Consider the following 18,773-nt stretch of genomic DNA (forward strand, 5'->3'; position numbering starts at 1 on the left):
GAATTAGGTCTCATACCATTATGGCATTTAAACTTAATTATTCTTAATTATCTCTTAAAGGTGTTCCTTCAAAACATGCCCAATCTCGGTGTAAAGTAAACACTGGGTGTTGACTTCAGAATATGAATGGGGGGGGGCACAGTGTAGCCCATTAGTCCACGGAGAACAACTAGAGAGTGAGACCACATTTCTGTTTTAATGTGGGGAAAACAGGGCTGGAGGCTGGAGAAGGAAAATCCAGCAGGAGGGAAGAGGGAGGCTCCCAAGACTCTGAAAAGCTTAGGGAATTGAAAACAGTCACAAGGCCCTCTCCAAGGTTGTAAGAGCTGTAAATGCTGGTGAGGGAAGACTCTTCAGTGTGCAGGGAGCTCTGGGGATACATCCTTCAGGGGTCATCACTTGTCTGGGGTGGGCTTTCCAGTGATGCAGTTGCTTTGGGTCACCCGTGCTACTCTAAGGAACCCCAGGAAGCTCATAGGTCCCCAGACTGACTTGGGTGGAATCATTTCTTTTGTCTGCTACTGGCATCCTATGTGGCATGAGTAGATGTTTGCTCACACATCCCAAAGTAGGCTACATGTGTGTATAAGAAACAAACAGTATATAGGGAGCTTGACACTGTCTGATTTCATACACTTATTGGGGGCCCCTGAAGATATCTGTCATGGATAAGGGGGTCCTACACTGGCTACTTCTTTGCATACTCAGCTCAGCTTCAGGAGGAAAACCCTATTTTATTCCCATTTTTTAGACAAGGTAACTGAGGCCTGACATGTTTAGGTACCTTCCCAAGGTCCAGGTCAGCCTCAGCTCTCAAGGACTCACCAGGAGGCAGGAGTCCCATGTTTGTGGGGTCAGGGTGTCACCATGTTTGCCCTCTGGAATGTTCGTGTGTGATGCCGGCCCCACGTTCTCATTCCAGATCCACCCCCACGGCTCAGTTTTCTGTGTCTGCTCTGGTCACCATGTCAGAGTTCAGGCAGTACAGGGAGTGATTACATTTAAAGCCCCTTGCTTTGAATTATTCATGCCTTGTCGCCAACTTCCCAGGAACAATTTAATAACACAAGGCAGCTGCAGGAGGGCGCTGGCTGAGCAGTGTTTAGGAGGCACACTTGGAACTGTAAACATGGTTGCTCCAAACCATCCCTTCTACAGGACGCTGTCCCTGAGTGCTGGGTCCTAGCACCCCTGGTGTGTTACAGGGGAGCCTACAGCTCCAGGGCCCCACCCTCAACATCCCAGGCACTCACCCACCAGCTCCTGAGCTCAGGGTGCTGCTGTCTCTTGTCCAGTTCATGACCCTCACCTCAGACTGGGATGGCTCCCCATTATGGCACTGTCCTATTCTGAGGCCCCGGAGCCATGCATCTACATGGGCAAAGCTTGGTGGCTGGTTCTGTGGTTCATTGTAGGTCTCTTCCCAGGTTTGTGTGACAGGAGGAAGAGGTGGGACGCTTTGAGGTGACTGTGGCTGTGGGGGAGGGCGGCTCCACTCTCATGGGTGCGGTCGGTTCTGACTCGGTGATTCTTGCTCTCTTTGCTGTTCTGTTTTCTGCCATGGATTGCCGGAGCATGAAAGCTCTGCGTGTCTCCGGCCTCCAGAACAGTTAAGTTGATAAAAGTTTCGTTCACTATCAACATTCCTCGCCTGTGGTTTTGAGGCCCTGTAGCCATGGCCTCTGGGTGGTCAGCCATGCTCTCTTCCTGCTTCGGTCATGGGGAGCCACGTGGGAAGGGGGAGCAGCATAGAATGCGTGTACGAACTGAGTCTAATTATGAAGCACGTCCTCATCCTCCCCACTAAGGAGTCCCTGTGTCCATTAGCATTGGACCTCACTTCCCCTTTCTGTACCTCATAGCCGCAGCTAAATGCACCTGCCTGTTCTGGACATTTCTGATAATGCATTTTAGGTCTGGCTTTGTTCATGTGGTTTAATATGTCTGGGGCTCATCCGTGATGTAGTGGAGATTGGGGCTTTGCTGATCAATTTCTCATTGGTCTCCTTCCTGGTGAAGCTGGAGTGTCACCCCAAGTCTCAGGGACCTCCTTGGGAAGCAGCAAGTGTGTTTGTTTCTTGTCTGTATAAAGTAATTATTGTAGTCATAGTTTCTCAGAAGAACCTGGCATTAGCTCACGGAGCAGGGGTCAGATAGCTGGCTTTGCAAAGGGGACATTTGTGATGGCAATTTTTTCTTTCTTCCTTCTGTCATTCCTCCCTCCTCCTCTTCTTTCTTTTTCTGAGACAAAGCCTCACTGTGTAGTTATGACTGGTCTGGAACTCTCTATACAGACAAGGCTGGCTTCAAACTTACAGAGCTCCACCTGATTCTATCTCCAAAATGTTTAGATTAAAAGTGTGCCCCACTGAATACAGTTCTCTCTCTCTCTCTCTCTCTCTCTCTCTCTCTCTCTCTCTCTCTCTCTCTCTCTCTGTTTCTTTCTTTCAACAGGGTTTCTCTCTGTAGTCCAGGCTGTCCTGGAATTCAATATGTAGTCTAGGCTGGCTTCAAACTCATGGCAATTCTCCCACCTCAGGCTCCTGAGTCCTAGGATAATAAGCAAGGGTTACTATATTCAGCTTAGGAAAAAAATCCTCTTTTACATTTAATTAATTTGTGTGTGTGTGTGTGTGTGTTTATGGCACAGCCTGCATGTGGAAGCCAGAGGAAAACTTGTGGGATTCAGTTCTCTCCTACCATGTGGATCTAGGGGATTAAACTCAAATCATCAGATTTGGCACAAAGTCCCTTTACCTGCTGAGCCATCTTCATGGCCCTGGTTTTGTTTTGTACATGGAGTCTCACTCCTGAGCTCAAGTAATCCTCTTGCTGCAGCCTCCTGAGTAGCTGGGCCTGCAGGCGTTTAGCTCAGGACTTCATAAGGCTGCATCCCCATCCTCAGAAGGCCTCCTTGGGAGCCTCTTCCAGGATCATTCAGGTTCCTTGATGGAATTCACCTTCCTGCGGTTTCCCGTTCCCCTGTAGGCTCTTGGCCAGGGGCCACTCTCAACTTTCAGAGGCTGCTGACATCTGTGGCCATGTGGCTCCTTCTGTCTTCATAAACAGTGTCTTAGTTACTTTTTTGTTGCTGTGATAAAATACCATTCCCATGGCAACTTACAGAAGGAAGAGTTTATTTGGGCTTATGGCTCCAGAGGAGTAAGAGTCCGTCATGGCGGGGAGGCATGGCAGCTGGGTGTAGACATGTCAAATGCAAATGTAAAGCAGAGAGAACAAACTGGACTTGGGGTGACACTTAAAGTGTGTCAAAGTCACTTGGGGTGACTCAGTGATATACTTCATCTAATGAGGCCACACTTCCTACACCCCTCCAAACAGGGTCACCAACTGGGGACAATGTGTTTAAATGTCTGAGCCCTGTGGGGGACATTTCTAATTCAAACTGTTCCAGTCAGTAACAGAGAATCTTCTGGGTTTCATCTCTCATAAGCTGAATATCATTTGTCAAGGTTCCTTCTCAGAACCCACCAAGGATGCTGAGCCAGTGTGAAGGCCCTCTGATTTGAGATGTTAGTTTCCTTTGTGAACTCACAGGAGCACTTTCTTAATGTTAGAAAAACCTGGAGATGGTCTCAGCATAACAGCGGTGGGGTTATGGAGCCATCTTTGAATTCTGCCCACTGCAATATCTTAAATACTAGCTGACCCACTGAGCTACCCTCTCCATCCTCGCACCGGCATTTCCCACAATGACCTCAGCCTTCTGGTGGCTTCTTGCAGTCAGATTTTCTTGCTTTTCATCACTAGAAGGGTTGGACTGCATGACCTACTCACCTTCATGGGGACCAAATGTTCTCTGTTTCTGATTTAAACAACAACAGGTCTGTTGAGAGGGTTTAGCAGGTAGAGAAAGACACTTGGCTGTCAGGCCTGACAACCTAAGTTCAATGCCCAGGACCCGCATGGTGGAAGGAGAGAGCCAACTCCTTCAGTTGTCTTCTGGCCTCTACAGGTGCACTATGACATGTACACACATGTGTACACACACACACACACACACACACACACACACACACACGCACACGCACATGCACACGCAACACGAACACACACATTTCAGCAACAATATGGCCAGTGCTAATTTAAACTCCTAGAAATGAAAAGAAACTTCATTGGCTTGGTGCAGTCTACTCTGTCAGAAGTTCCCATCGGATATCACATTTGATGGTGACAGAGTTGTTTCTATTGAAAGCCAGGATCAAGTTAAGGTCAAGTTCTCTGCCTCTGCTTCTCGCTAAAAACTGGAGACTTGGCAATAAAAGAAGCTAAATTTGCACAGGGAAAAGTGTGCTGTTATTTGTAGACAGACACGATTTTCCACCTAGAAAAATCAGGAGTCTCAGTGAGCTGTCAAATGCCTGGAGTTAATTGGAGCAAGATGGAGAAACATATGAGCCACACAACAACCCACCCGTTCCTCATCACTGCAGGGACTAATTAAAACCCACCAGAAATAAAGTACAGGCCTGGAAAGATGGTTCGGTGGATAAAGGCTCTTGTAGTCAAGTCTGAGGATCTGAGTTCAAGCCCCAGGACCCACGTGGTGGAAGGAGAGAATCGGTTCCCATACGTTGCTTTCTGACCTCCCCACATGTGCCTGCACACTCTCTCTCACATACACACTGATAAACAGATAAATGCAATGATTTGTTTTTAAAAATAAGATGCAAATGCTGATGGCCATAGAGTCTGGAAAATGCTTGGGAACTGGGCGTAATGTGGAACGGGAGGATTGGATGTTGAGGGTTTGTTTGGAGGTCCTAAGAGGGGGCGTGGCTGCTCTCACACTGGACCTCCACAATCAGGGAAGGTTATCTTCTTCCACCGAGTGTGTGACCCTGGAAGGGGTGCATGTGGAGCAATGAGCAGAGGAAGGGGACACTCACCTAGCCAGTCAGATTGATCAGATCTGCCCAAGTGATCAGTGGGTGATGGATGCCCTACCAGGTCCCTCTGATGTCTGATTTAGATGCTGAAAAATCACAAACCCTTATTAACACAGGAAAGGCAATCTCAGTTGATGTCGAGGAACTTCACACCCAAGGATGTGGACAAACAGTACTGTGATGATTCGCCATCCCTCCAGATTAATAGAAACTCAACAGAGTCAATAAAAATGTTTGAATATGGAAGCAGTTTTACTGACCAATAGCAGAAAGGACAAACCAAAATACTGAGCCCCTAAAATAAAAAACTAAAACCAAAACCCATAAAAACACAATGAAACAGATAGTCATATAACAAGAACAGCCTCCCCACCCCAACCTGTAAGTTTCAAGAAGAGAAAATTCTGTAGTAGTGAAAAGTGAAACGATGGTGATGTCCCATGACTGGGGAATGTCAATGAGAACACAGTGAGGCAGGTCTGGAAGACCGCTGGGTGGGAGTGGTGCTTACAGTGCAAGTGGGAGTTTGAGATAGACCTTCAGTGCTGCTGTGCGTGCCTGTAACCCGGGTGTTGGGTGGCAGAGATGGAGCACCTCAAGCTCTCTGGCCAGCCAACCTAGCTGAAAGGGCAAGCTTGAGGTTCAGTGAGAGACCCTGTTTCAAAACATGTGGGAGAGAAGCATTTGAGAAAGACATCTGATATCCAACTCTAGACTCTGCATGTGCCCACACCTACACAAGTACACACGCACACACACACACACACACACACACGCATACACACACATACATGCAAGCACACACACATACACACCCGTGAGTTATCATTTTAGGTTAATAAAACAGTTATTCTTCAAACTACCAAAGCTCAAAATACGCCCCCCCCATCAGAGTCAGCTGGAATGAATGAAACAATGCCCTGTATTCCCTATACATTAATGAAACAGTATGTCCTGTATCCCCTGTAGGGAAGGTCTGGAATAAAAGAAGTCACTCTTAGACACAGGCTATAAAACAGATTTAGAGTTCTAGCCAAGTGTGCTGCCTATAAGAATATCCGGAGGTACCCCCCCAAAACAATGGACCTATCTCCTGTCCCACAATTTCCCAAATCAACTTATCTAGAAAACCAGCTCTCTTCCTAATACTGTTCCCCCCAAACCTAACCCTCCCACTTCCTTACCCTTGGCTACAAAGCCCCTGCTCAGACCTGACGCTGTGTGTTCTCCTGTACCCGTGGCCACACTGCTGGGTCTTGAGATGCCCCTCTTAGACTCATAAGGTCAGCTTTTGCCATGGAGATCTCTCTGTGTTTCCATTTGTTCAAGTCCCTTTGGGAACTCAGTTCTTACAATACACAAGAGAAGGCTCTACCAGGCAAGTCTAACCTTGAAATCACAACACAATGCTGCCATCTACAAAGCCTCACCCTTGAGAGTCACACAAGTGAGACACAAAAAAAATTTGAGGGAAAAAAACCTTGTAATATCTTATGGACGTTTATGATTTTGTGTAGTGCTAACTGTTGGCTCTGGGCTTCAAGTTGGATGTACTCTTTGCCCTGTGCTGGCTAGTTTTATGTTAACTTGACACAAGCTATAGTCATTTGAGGAGAGGGAACCTTAACTGAGAAAATGCCTCCATAAGATCAAGCCTGTAGGGCATTTTCTTAAGTAGTAATTGATGAGGGATCCCTAAGTAGGTGGTTCTGGTGGTAAGAAAGCAGATTGAGCAGACCATGGGTAATGAGCCAGTCAACAAATAGAACTCTTCCATGGCCTCTGCATCAGCTCCTGCCTTCAAGTTCCTGCCTGGTTTGAGTTCCTGCCTTGGCTTTCCTCAGTGGACTATGATTCAGTATATGGAAGCCAAACAAACCTTTTCTCAAGTTGCTTTTAGTCACTGTGTTTCATTATAGCATTCATAACCCCAATAATAGTAGCCCCATAGTCCAAGGAATCCAGACCTCAGGGTTTCAGTTCAATATAGCATCCTGGGAGCAGATGAGAGAATTGAAAATGAATATGGAGGTTGATAGAGAGGCACCAGGAAGTTCCCATAGGCAGTTGGAGTCCCGAGTTTCTTGCCTCCCAGGCTTCAGGAGTCTGGACCAGTTTTGATTTTTCCTTGAGACAATCTATAGTAGCTTCTTGAAGGGATATTTGATCACTCTGTGACCCCAGATTGCATTATTTAAATAAAATCAACCATAGGTCAAAAGATGGCTGACTTTCCTCCATTGCCATTGTCTCAGAACGATGGATCTCCCGTATGCCACCTGAAACAAACCTCCTCCAACTGGATGTCCCCCTTCTACTTCCTAAGCCCCTCTCTCTCCATGACCTCCTGACTTCTTCTCACTCTCCACAGTCACTACCGGTCAACTGGTTGCTTGCTCTACTTCTTGATCTATGGCTGATTTTATTTAAATAATGCAATCTCAGGGTTCACAGAGTGATCAAATATCCCACAATAGTGGTTGATTTAGATGGTAGGCCTAAGAATATTTGAGTTTTGGGAATGAAATTTGGGTAGCTCTCAGGCTTTCAGTAGACATACAAGTTGAATCCTTTCTGTTTCCATGTAAGTGTTGTGTTAACATTTTTTTGTGAATTAAAACATTATATCCCAGAGGGGGGGTTCATCAAGGTTCAGAAAGTGGTGAGACTGCCTTTGATACCCTTCCCCTATAACGAGATTGATGACTGCCTTAATTGCCATCCTGGAGCCTTCATCCAATAGCTGAAGCAGACACCCACAGTTAATCACTGAGCCATACTCCTGGAATCCAGTTGTAGAGAGGGAGGAGGGATGAGCAAAGCAGTCAAGACCTACAGAAACAGTTGACCTGACCTAGTGAGAACACACGGACCCCAGTCGTAAAGCTGGGGAACCACCATTGGACCAAACCAAACACTCTGAATGTGGGTGCCAGTTAGGAGCCCTGGGCAGTCTATGGGTCCTCTAACAGTGGAACCAGTATTTATCCCAGGTGCACAAATGGACTTTGGAAGCCCATTCCCTATGGAAGGATACTATTTCAGCCCAGATACACAGAGGAAGGCCTAGGCCCTTCCCCAAATGATGTGACAGACTTTGATGATCCCCCATGGAAGGACTCACTATCCTTGGGGAGTGGGTGGGGGTGGGTTGGAGGTGGGTTGGGGGTTGGTGGGGGCCATGGGAGGATGGGAAGGAGAGGGAATGAGGTAAGGATTGATATGTAAAGTAAGATTGTTTCTAAATAAAAAATGTCAAAAAAGACTCAGAAAGTAAACAACTCACAAGTCTCAGGAAAGTTCCTGAAATCTAACAGATTCACAAAGTTCCTTCCTCCCAAGTTTGAATAAACAGTAAGGACTGCTAAAGAGAGGAGACTTACAGACCTGTTGAGCTGCCTAAAAGTTGTGCAGAGAGCTCCAGGGTTGTATCTTTGGTATGAATTTGGTGATGATGCTGCCTGATCCTGTAAGTAACCCTCACCCATAGTCCTATAAGTAACCTCCAAAATCTCATCAGTTCACCAAATTAGACTTTCTTAGTATCATTGCTTTGGTCTATCTTTAGTTTCTGGTCTAGGGTGAGTAGATGTGTTTTCACATCTCCCCATTAATAGTGTGATACAAGAAGACATTTCGGCACCCCTGGTCCAAGGCACAGGGTGACCAATATCTTGGTCCATCTGGAGGATGGAAAGTCAAATATCACTAGCAGCTTCCCTGTCTAGTGAGGGCCCACTTTCTGGGCCTTCCAGATGTGTTCATACATATTGGGTAAATAAGATCCTGTGGTTTTCTTTTACAAGAACACCAGTACTAATTACGAACATAGAACCCTCAGAACTTAATCACTTTCCCAAAGCCCCAAAGAACTAGTTCTCTGTGTGGATCAGGATGTAGCATGTGAATTTGGGGAAGGGTCATGAATATTCAGATCATGTACTCACCAACAGATGTAGGTAGATGCCTGGAAAGAATGGTGTCCATAGTAGAATCAGGGCTGTGGCATCTGTTTCCTTAGAGTTGTATGGAGCTAATGGAGGAAGGTGGGGGCAGCATTCAATACACACAAGAGGGAAAGCCCTCTTGCCCTGTTCCCTGGTCTATCTGCTGTGCTCTCTGACATCTCCATCAGTTTGTCTGGACCCTTCCAGTGTTCCCTCATGCGAATACAAGCAGATGCCAAGCACCCCCTCCATCTGCACACAGCAGGCAGCACTCCCTACTCTTACTTTAATCAGGTGATGGGAACCTGTCTAGATTGATGCACACCACATGCCCAGCCCTTAGCTGTCACATCATTAGGGGGCCTGGTGGCAAACAGAAGGCTTGCTCTAAATGAGCTTTTCTAAAGGGAGTCTTTCTGGGGTGTGGCGGGATGCAAGGGTGACCCCTTTTCTTTTTCTTCTAAGTACCTAGGGAATACTTTTTTTTCCTTTTTTCTTTTATTTTCCAGTTTAAATTTAGATAAGAAACAAGGTTGCTTCACAAGTCAGTTCCAGGTCCCTCTCTCTTTCCCTCCCCTCCTCCCGTGCCCTCCCCCACCCCCCCCCCGTTACCCCTCATTCCCCCAGGGAGGGTGAGGCCCTCCATGGGGGTGTGCATAGTCTGTCATTTCATATAGGGCAGGGCCTAGACCCTTCCCCAAGAGTTCAGGGTGAGAGTGCATCTCACATTGTTCTATGGGAGTCCAAAGTCCGTGTGTATACTTGGGATGGGTACTGATCTGCTGCCCAAGGCTCAATAGATTCCCTAGGCCTCCTCACTGACACCCAGATTCAGGGGGTCTTGATCAGTCCCATGCTGGCTTCCCAGGCTGATGCCTGGGATTCAAGAGTTAACCTTTGTCTGGTCAGCTGTTTCTGGGGGTTAAACCAGCCCAGTCTTAATCCCTTTGATCATCAGTCCTCCCTCTCTGTTACTGGCTTTCTTGAGTTCAGCTCAGTACTTAATCGAGGGAGTCTGCCTCTTCTTCGATCAGCCACTAAATGAAGTTTCTGTTTCCCAGACTCTCTGGCCATAGGATTGTAGGCTGGCACTCTCCAGATCTATGTCTAAAATCCATATATGAGAGAGTACATGCCATGTTTCTCTTTTTGTGACTGAGTTACCTCACTCAGGATGGTTTCTTCTAGTGTCATCCATTTGCCTGCGAATCTCATGATTCCATTGTTTTTTTCTGCTGAATAGTACTCCATTGTGTAAATGTACCACATTTTCTCTATCCACTCTTCGGTTGAGGGACATCTAGGTTGCTTCCAAGTTCTGGCTATTACAAATAAAGCTGCTATGAACATAGTGGAACAGACATATTTGTTGTATGAATGGGCATCTTTTGGATATATGCCTAAGAGTGGAGTTGCTGGGTCTTGTGGTAGGTTTATTCCCATTTTTCTGAGGAATCTCCATACTGATTTCCAAAGTGGCTGAACCAGTTGGCACTCCCACCAGCAATGGAGGAGTGTCCCCCTTTCACCACATCCTCTCCAGCATAAATTATCATTGGTGTTTTTGATTTTAGCCATTCTGACAGGAGTGAGATGGTATCTCAGAGTTGTTTTGATTTGCATTTCCCGGATGGCTAAGCATGTTGAGCACTTTCTCAAGTGCCTCTCAGCCATTTTAGACTCCTCTATTGAAAACTCTCTATTTAGTTCTGCAGCCCACTTTTTAATTGGGTCCTTTGGTGTTTTGGAGACTTGCTTCTTGAGTTCTTTGTAAATTTTGGAGATCAACCCTCTGTCAGATGTGGGATTAGTGAATATTTTTTCCCATTCTGTGGGCTGCCTTTTTGTCTTGCTGACTGTGTCCTTTGCCTTACAGAAGCTTCTCAGTTTCAGTAGGTCCCATTTATTAATTGTTGATCTCACTGTCTGTGCTACTGGTGTTATGTTCAGGAAGCTGTCTCCTGTACCAATTCGTTCAAGGGTACCACCCACTTTCTCTTCTAAGAGGTTCAGTGTGGCTGGATTTATGTTGAGGTCTTTGATCCATTTGGACTTAAGTTTTGTGCATGGCGATAAACATGGATCGATCCGCATTCTTCTACATGCCAGTCTCCAGTTATGCCAGCACCATTTGTTGAAGATGCTTTCTTTTTCCATTGTATATTTTTAGCTTCTTTGTCAAAGATCAGATGTTCGTACGTGTGTGGGTTAATACCCGGGTTTTCAATTGGATTCCATTGGTCTACCTGTCTATTTTTGTGCCAATACCAAGCTGTTTTCAGGACTATAGCTCTATAATAGAGCTTGAGGTCAGGGATGGTGATGCCTCCGGACGTTGCCTTGTTGAACAGGGTTGTTTTGGCTATCCTGGGTCTTTTGTTTTTCCATACAAAATTGATTATTGTTCTTTCAAGGTCTGTGAAGAATTGTGCTGGGATTTTAATGGGGATTGCATTGAATCTGTAGATTGCTTTTGGCAGGATTGCCATTTTTACTACATTGATCCTACCTATCCAAGAGCATGGGAGATCTTTCCATTTTCTGAGGGCTTCTTTAATTTCTTTCTTTAAAGATTCAAAGTTCTTACGATACAGGTCTTTCACTTGTTTGGTTAGTGTTACCCCAAGGTATTTTATGTTGTTTGTGGCAATTGTAAAGGGTGATGTTTCTCTGATTTCTTTTTCAGCCCTTTTATCATCTGTATAATAGGGAATACTTTTTAAATAAAAAATCTTTGAAAGTTTATTCTTTGAGAATTTCATACATGTATACAATGCATTATGACCATATACACCCCTACCACAATCCCCAACTCTTCCTAGACACCCTAGTTCCTCCCCCTTTAGAAAAGACACCACTGAGTCTGTTCACATGAGTGTTGCTATGTTCATGTGTGTGCTCCTATGACATAGTTTTTCTTTTCTATGAGTCCCCATGGCTTCCTGATGTTTCCAAACTACCTTCCCTGCATCCTGGAAGAAGTTTTTTATTTTATTTCGTTTTTTAAAGCCCCATTTTCCGCAGTGAGGTTTTTGACTCAAAAGGTAAATGTATAGGCATGTAAATTAGTGTTGCCATTATGGAATGCAGTATGGAGGTTCTCTGAAGTAATATGTAACTTTACCCCATGATCTGACAATCCTACTACTGAGTACGTGTCCAAAGGAAACGGAATCAGTACACAGAAGAGGTTTATGCAAATCCCTGTCTATTGCAGCACTCCCCACCAAAGCCCAGATATGGAATCAACTGAGTGTTCATCATCCTGTGAACGAGTAAACACGAGTAAAGTAGCGTGTACACACCGTGGGATGCTATTCAGCTGTGAAAAAGAATGGAGTCTTGTCATGTGGGACAACTTGGATGCGCCCAGAGGACACTGCGCTAAGTGAAGCAGCCAGACACAGAAAGCAGATGCTGTGAGCTTGCTCACACATGGGAGCAGAAAGAGGCTGGGCATGCTTGGGGAGATGAGGTCTGGGAGAGTTCACAGGACCCATGTTAGACTACCACAGTTAGATAGGAGAGGTGGTACCACAAAAGGCTGTAGAGATTCTAGTCTCTAGAAATATATTGTGCCCTTGCAGAATGCAGAGTGGGTAGTGAGTTTTCTGGCCATAAAATGATACCCACTTGTTTTCGCTTTTTAGATAAGATTTTACTATGTAGGCCAGGCTAGCCTCAAACTCACAGAGATCTGCCCGCCTTTGCTTAGTGCCAAATACTGCCCACCACTCTTGAGAGGGAAGGTCTCGCATACCCAGGCTGGTCCCAATTCACTATGTAGCTGAGGATGACTTTGAATCTTTGATCCTCCTGCCTCCTGCTGATATTAGAGGTATGGGCCACTGTGGCTGGTTTGTACAGTGTGGGAGACTGAACCACTGAACCCAGCACTTCACAGATGGTAGGCAAATGCTCTCTCACTTCCCAGGCCCTCAACATGATAACTGTGTGAGCTTGTGTGTTTGGTGATGAGCAAGCACATATGCACTTAGTCTCTGTCTCTCTCTCTCTCTCTCTGTCTCTCTGTCTCTCTCTGTCTCTCTCTGTCTCTCTCTCTCTCTCTCTCTCTCTCTCTCTCTCTCTCTCTCTCTCTCTCTCTCCCCTGTGTGCACATGGGCAGGGGAGGTCAGGAGTCTTGCTCTCTCACTCTCCACCTCATTCCTTTGAGACAGGATCTCCCCCTTAATCTGAGGTGAGGCTGGCAGCCAACAAGCTCCGGCAATCCTTTTATCTCTGTCCCTTAAACAACAGGGTGACAGGCTCATTCACAGCCACACTCCACTAGGGATTCAAACTCAGGTCTTCATGCTTGTCCAGCAAGTTCTGTTACCCAGTGAACCGTCTCCCCCATCCTGTACATATGCTTAGAAGCAACATGGTCCATATGACACTGCACACAAAATTATGACAAATGAATTCTGTCTGTCTATTGTGTGTGTGCATGTGTGTGTGTGTGTGTGTGTTTAGACATATATTGTGTGAGAGTGTCACAGCATTCCTGTAAAGGCCAGAGGCCGATTTACAGGAGTTGGCTCTCTCTTTTCGCCATATGAGTTCTGGGGAACTGAACTCAGTTTAGTAGACTTGGTGGCAAGTGCCTTTACCCACTGAATAATCTGGCCAGCCTCAGAAAAATATTTTAAAAGAAGAGGGCTGGGGCTGCAGGGTGGCTCACACCTTTAATCCCAGCACTTGGGAGGCTGAGGCAGGGAGATCTCTGCGAGTTCGAGGCCAGCCTGGTCTACGGAGCAAGTTCCAGGACAGCCCAAAGCTATGTAGCGAGACCTTAACTATCTTAACTCCCTCTCCCTGCAAGAGAGTGCTGGGGGATGGCCCAGCGGGTAAAGTGCTCGTTGTGCAAGCATGAGGATCTGAGTTTGCGTCCCTAGAACCCAAGTAAAAATGGGATGCAGAGGTACACAGTTAATCCCAGTGTTGGGGAGGCGAGGACAGGCCAGCCCCAGAGACTCCCTGGCTGGCACAGGGTAAACTCTACAGGGTCAGTGAGAGAACTGACCTCAAAAAAATAAGGTGGAGAGTGATGGAGGAACACATCTCATGCCGACCTCTGACCTTTACTTCCAGGTGCATGAGAACACAAACACACACACACACACACACAGAGACAGAGAGAGAGACAGAGAGAGAGAGAGAGAGAGAGAGAGAGAGAGAGAGAGAGAGAGAGAGAGAGAGAGAGAGAGAGAGAGAGAGAGAGAGATTGCCATTCTGGGTGGCACCTCTCCCCACACAGTGTCATAACCCAGGGAGCCGCCAGTTTTGCCGTTGTGCGGCCGGCAGTGAGGCGGCATCACAGCGCCAGCTTATGTAACTCCTGATGGGCGAGCTGGCCATCTTCACGGCTGCCTGAGAGCCTTTTGTATTTCACTGTCTGTTATGTCCTTCTTGACAACCTATTGAACTATTGATCCTTTTCTTATTAGTCTCAAAGAGCCTTTTATGTTTGGGGGATTTGTTCTTCTGACACTTTCTGAGTTGCAAATATATTCTCGGTGAACTGCCAAACTCTGCTTCCAGTGGCTTCTGCCCAGCAGAAACTTTCTGGTGTAATCTGTCAATCTTCCTCGGTTGCTTAATTTTGAGTCATAGTTTGAAAAGCCTTCCTTTCTCACAAGAATTCGTTCATTTTCTTCCCATGCTTTATGTGTGTATTCCAGTCTCCCAAAGCAAAGCAAGGATTTGCTGCGTGCCGTACGCAGCACTGCTGCACATGTATGAAGGGATGTGTACAGTGCGCAAGGGCTCCTTGCCGTTGCCTCCAGGCATGCCTCAGATCCAGACCCTCCTAGAATGAATCTCTTCCAGCACAGTTATCTACATGCAGAGCCATCCTGCAGGCCCCAGGGCCCTCTGGCTTTCAAACTCCAACCGACTGATCTGTGACTCTCCTCTTCCTCCACAGTGGGCTATCCACCAACACTTGCCTTCTCCTGGCTGCCTAGCCTCATTCAACATGTCAGTGTCTATATTCCAAACTGCAAATGCATCATGCCGGGCTGAGTTGTTGTTTGTGGGTAGTGTGTGCTTAGACTGCACAAATCTCTGAGTTCAATCCTCATCATGGGAGAGATAGAGATAGAGACACATAGAGAGAGGAGAGAGGAAAGAGGAAAGAGGAGAGAGGAGAGGAGACAGAGAGAGGGAGAGGAAGAGGAGAGGGAGAGGGAGAGGGAGAGGGAGAGGGAGAGGGAGAGGGAGAGGGAGAGAAGCCCATTTTGTATGTGCCTCTGACCATTTATCTGCATGGCACCTCCTCACATCAGTCCCTTTGTCCCTCATGCTGAATTCTTCCTGGTCTGCTTCCTGCAAGAGACCCTCCTGACTGCATATGGATTCATCTAGAATGCAAACCTTGTGCTACTTCTTTGACCAATGCTCCTCAAGGTCTCCTGTGACTTTCTTTATTTTATTTATTTATTGCGTGTATGTCTGTGGGCACACGTGCGATGGCATGTGTTTGTCGAGGTCAGAGGACACCTTGAGGGAATTGGTTTTTTCCTTCCACTGTGTGGGTCCCAGGGATGGAGCTCTTCTTGTCAGGCTTAGCAACATGCACCTTTAACCACTGAGCCATCTCACCAAGCTTTCAGGATCAAGTTTGAACACAAAGGCTCAGTATTCTTGGCCTTTCTTGTCCTGGCCTCAGTTTACCCCGCCGGTGCCCTTATTGATGTCTTTCTCCAGTTTTCTTCAAGAAAGCTGCCTCCTTATCCATTACTCGACTAGAGATGCTCTGTGGAAGAACTTTCATGCCCACAGGTCTAGTCTGGGGACCTTTGGGTCTCCGGCACATGCAGCAACTGTGGCTGGATCCCACAAGTACAGACGTGTCAGTAGCGCTGCATTCCGGGCCTGGAGAGCAGTGGGAACTTGCTCATGCCTAAATTTAAAAATTAAAGCAAGAGATCAGGTCAGTGGCAGTGGATGGAGACACAGTGTTTTTCAGGAAGGCTCCTGAGTCTGTCCCTTGGCGCTGCGATACTCTCACAGTCTCTGAAGGGCTGAGGGAAGAGTGGGAGCTGAGCCAGCCCCGCAGACAGCTCAAACGAGCCCAGGCAAAAGCTTCCCTAATGCGTGTGCTGCGCCACCAGTCCCCAGAGATCCATGAAAGGATGGATTATGTTTTCAGCAGGAAGAAAAGAGATTTGTCTTCTCCAGCACCAAGAGCCAAGGTCACCCTGGCTGTGGAGTTGCAGAGGGTGACACCAGGAGAGGCTAGGGCTGAGCTGAGGGTGTGAGTGACATCAGTGCTTGCCCAGCACCTTGGGAGGGTTCTAGGCCGAAAACAAACAAACAAGCAAACAACCCCCCCCCCCCGAACCAAAACATCCTCCAGCACCACTTTCCTGAGGGTGCTTCCAGGGATGTGTGTCACCTCTCACAATGGCCAGCATGGCCTAGAAGCAGCAGTGGAGCCTGTATGCTCATCCGTTCTCCTCCCATGAACCCCGTACTCATGTCCCTCCCCCATGGTGTCTCCTGTATCTTCAGAGCACAGCGGCTCCCCTGGCCCCTAGGACAACACATCTGTTTGTGTCGCTTCCCAACTAGCCCTCCTGAAAGCCTCTGGAGGATTTTCAAACCCAGAGACCTTATTTCCTTAGTGTTTTCTGGCCTGGCCTGTGTTTAACCTCATGAGCAATCCCACCAATGCTGTTCCTCACTCCATCTTAGGAAGCAGCCTTCCATCTGTCACCTAACTAGAGGACTCCCAGTTGTCAGGTCTCTGTAGTCTTTATTCCATTCTGGGGACCATACTCTCAATTTGTCACCTAGATCAGCTGTCAAAATGAATGGTCCCAGTAAGCCGATGTCAGGTAGTTGCTGAATGAAGTCAGACAATGTCAGGATCCACTCGTGTTCACGTGTGTTTCCGTGTGTGCATATGTGAAGGCCAGAGGGGGATGTCAGGTGTCCTGATCTATTACTCTCTCCACCATATTCCCTTGAGACAGGATTTCTCCTCCAATCTAGTTGCAGCCAGCAAGCCCCAGTGATTCTCCTGTCTTCGGATCCCCACAGCACTGTGTTTACAGGTGCACACGGTCACATCTGGCTTTTTCTGTGTGTTCTGTGAACCAAATTCAAGCCACCATGCTTGCACAGCAAGCAAATGCTCTTATCCAGTCCTTAGTATGTGTGTATCTGTGTGAGTGTATGCCACATGTGTGAGGTGCTTGCAGTGGCCAGAAGAAGGCATTGGATTCCCTGGAGCTGGAGCTACAAATGGTTGTGAGCTGCCAAACATGGGTTCTGGGATAAACTCAGGTCCTCTTCACAAGCAGCAAGTGCTTTAACTGCTGAGTTGTTTTTCCAACCCCTGGAATTACTCTTAAAGCCCTTACATTATTGTTCAACTAAATCTCCACACCACCATTCCCCTTTATCCAGTCTGTCGTCTCCATGCAATCTCAGTTTCTTACTGCTCTCTTGCACACAACATTGGAAAAGATGCCACGGGCAACTGAGACTCAGTGTCCCTATGAGAGTTGACAGCAGCAGGAAGTGCAAGCCTGGGCCTGGGATCACATTGGCCTATGCTCAAAGAGGCTGCCTATTAGAAGGTGACTGTCCTTGGTGCTCATGGTGCTAGGGGACTTGTGGGACTCATTTATTTTTCTGGAGTCCCCTAACTGGATAGCAGATACCTTGAAAATGTTGTTGAGGAGGGTGAGGGGCAGTGGCCCAGCCTTGAGTTTGTAGGGTGATGTCAGACAGATATGTAATTAAGGACCACAGGCTTACAGTTGTGACTTTTGGAGCAAGGCCAAAGCTGCAAGTGCCCCAAACCCAGGAATTCAAGAGTGACTAACTGAAAGGAAGGCCAGGATTGGGCATTTGACCTTGAACTTTATGGGTGGGAAGAATTTTGACAGCGATAGTTGTCTAAGGAGGGACATTCAGGCCTGAGCAAAGAGGAGGCGCAGGAAGATGTTTGCACAAACAGGTTATTTGTCAGGAAGTAAACACAAGGAAAAGACTGGGTTTGGTTAAGGGCTGCGGCTCAGCAGGCAGAATGTTTGCCCGGCATGCACAAAGCGCTGGCTTCCATCTCAAGTGCTGCATAAGTCAGGCATGGTTGTGCATGCCTGCAATCCCAGCACTCGGGAGGAGGAGGTAGGAGAAGCAAGTTCAAGGTCATCCTGAGCTACTTAGTGAATTTGTGGTCAGCCTGGCATATTCTGTCTCTGTCTGTCCATCTCTGTATCTCTCTCTCACACACATTAAAAATCTCATTGCAAATTGGAGCTGGGTATGGTGGTGCATGACTTTAATCCCAGAACTTGGGAGGCAGAGGCAGGTGCATCTCAGTAAATTCAAGGCAAGACTGGTCTACAGAGTGAGTTCCAGGACAGTCCGGGTTATGCAGAGATACCCTGTCTCCAAACAAAACAAAGCACAAACCAATAACTAACCAAATAAATAAATGGTTGAAAATGAAAGTACTCATGAGACTGTTTTCAGAATATTAACTAGGCAAAGGATAAAGCATGTGGGCATCTGATTCGGAAGGGTCAATCCTCTTGACAGCATAAACTTTGTCTAAATGTGGTGTGGCACAAAGATGCAAAATGCATGAAGGATCACAGGAAAGGGGGCCGGGAGCGTCTCCCGAGGAACAGCTAAGGCAGGGCACCAGATTCAGATGCCGTGGTCCCCACCAAGGTCTTGCTCAGGACAGTGGGAGATGTCAGAGCCTCCTAGTGAAACAGAGCAGATGTTTGTGTGAGAAAATGTGTCTAATAAGTTGTGAACAGGGAAATGAGGCTATCGAACAGCTAAGGTTTGCAGAAATGAACCAGCGTGTGCACGTGTCATGTGGCTCACATTTTGGCCCCCGTTGCAGCCAAGCGGATACTTCAGGTTTGTGTCACTGAGTCTGGGTCTCCCT

This window comes from Mesocricetus auratus, unplaced genomic scaffold, assembly GCF_017639785.1.
Source record: "Mesocricetus auratus isolate SY011 unplaced genomic scaffold, BCM_Maur_2.0 Super-Scaffold_100007, whole genome shotgun sequence".
Classification (NCBI taxonomy): Eukaryota; Metazoa; Chordata; class Mammalia; order Rodentia; family Cricetidae; genus Mesocricetus; species Mesocricetus auratus.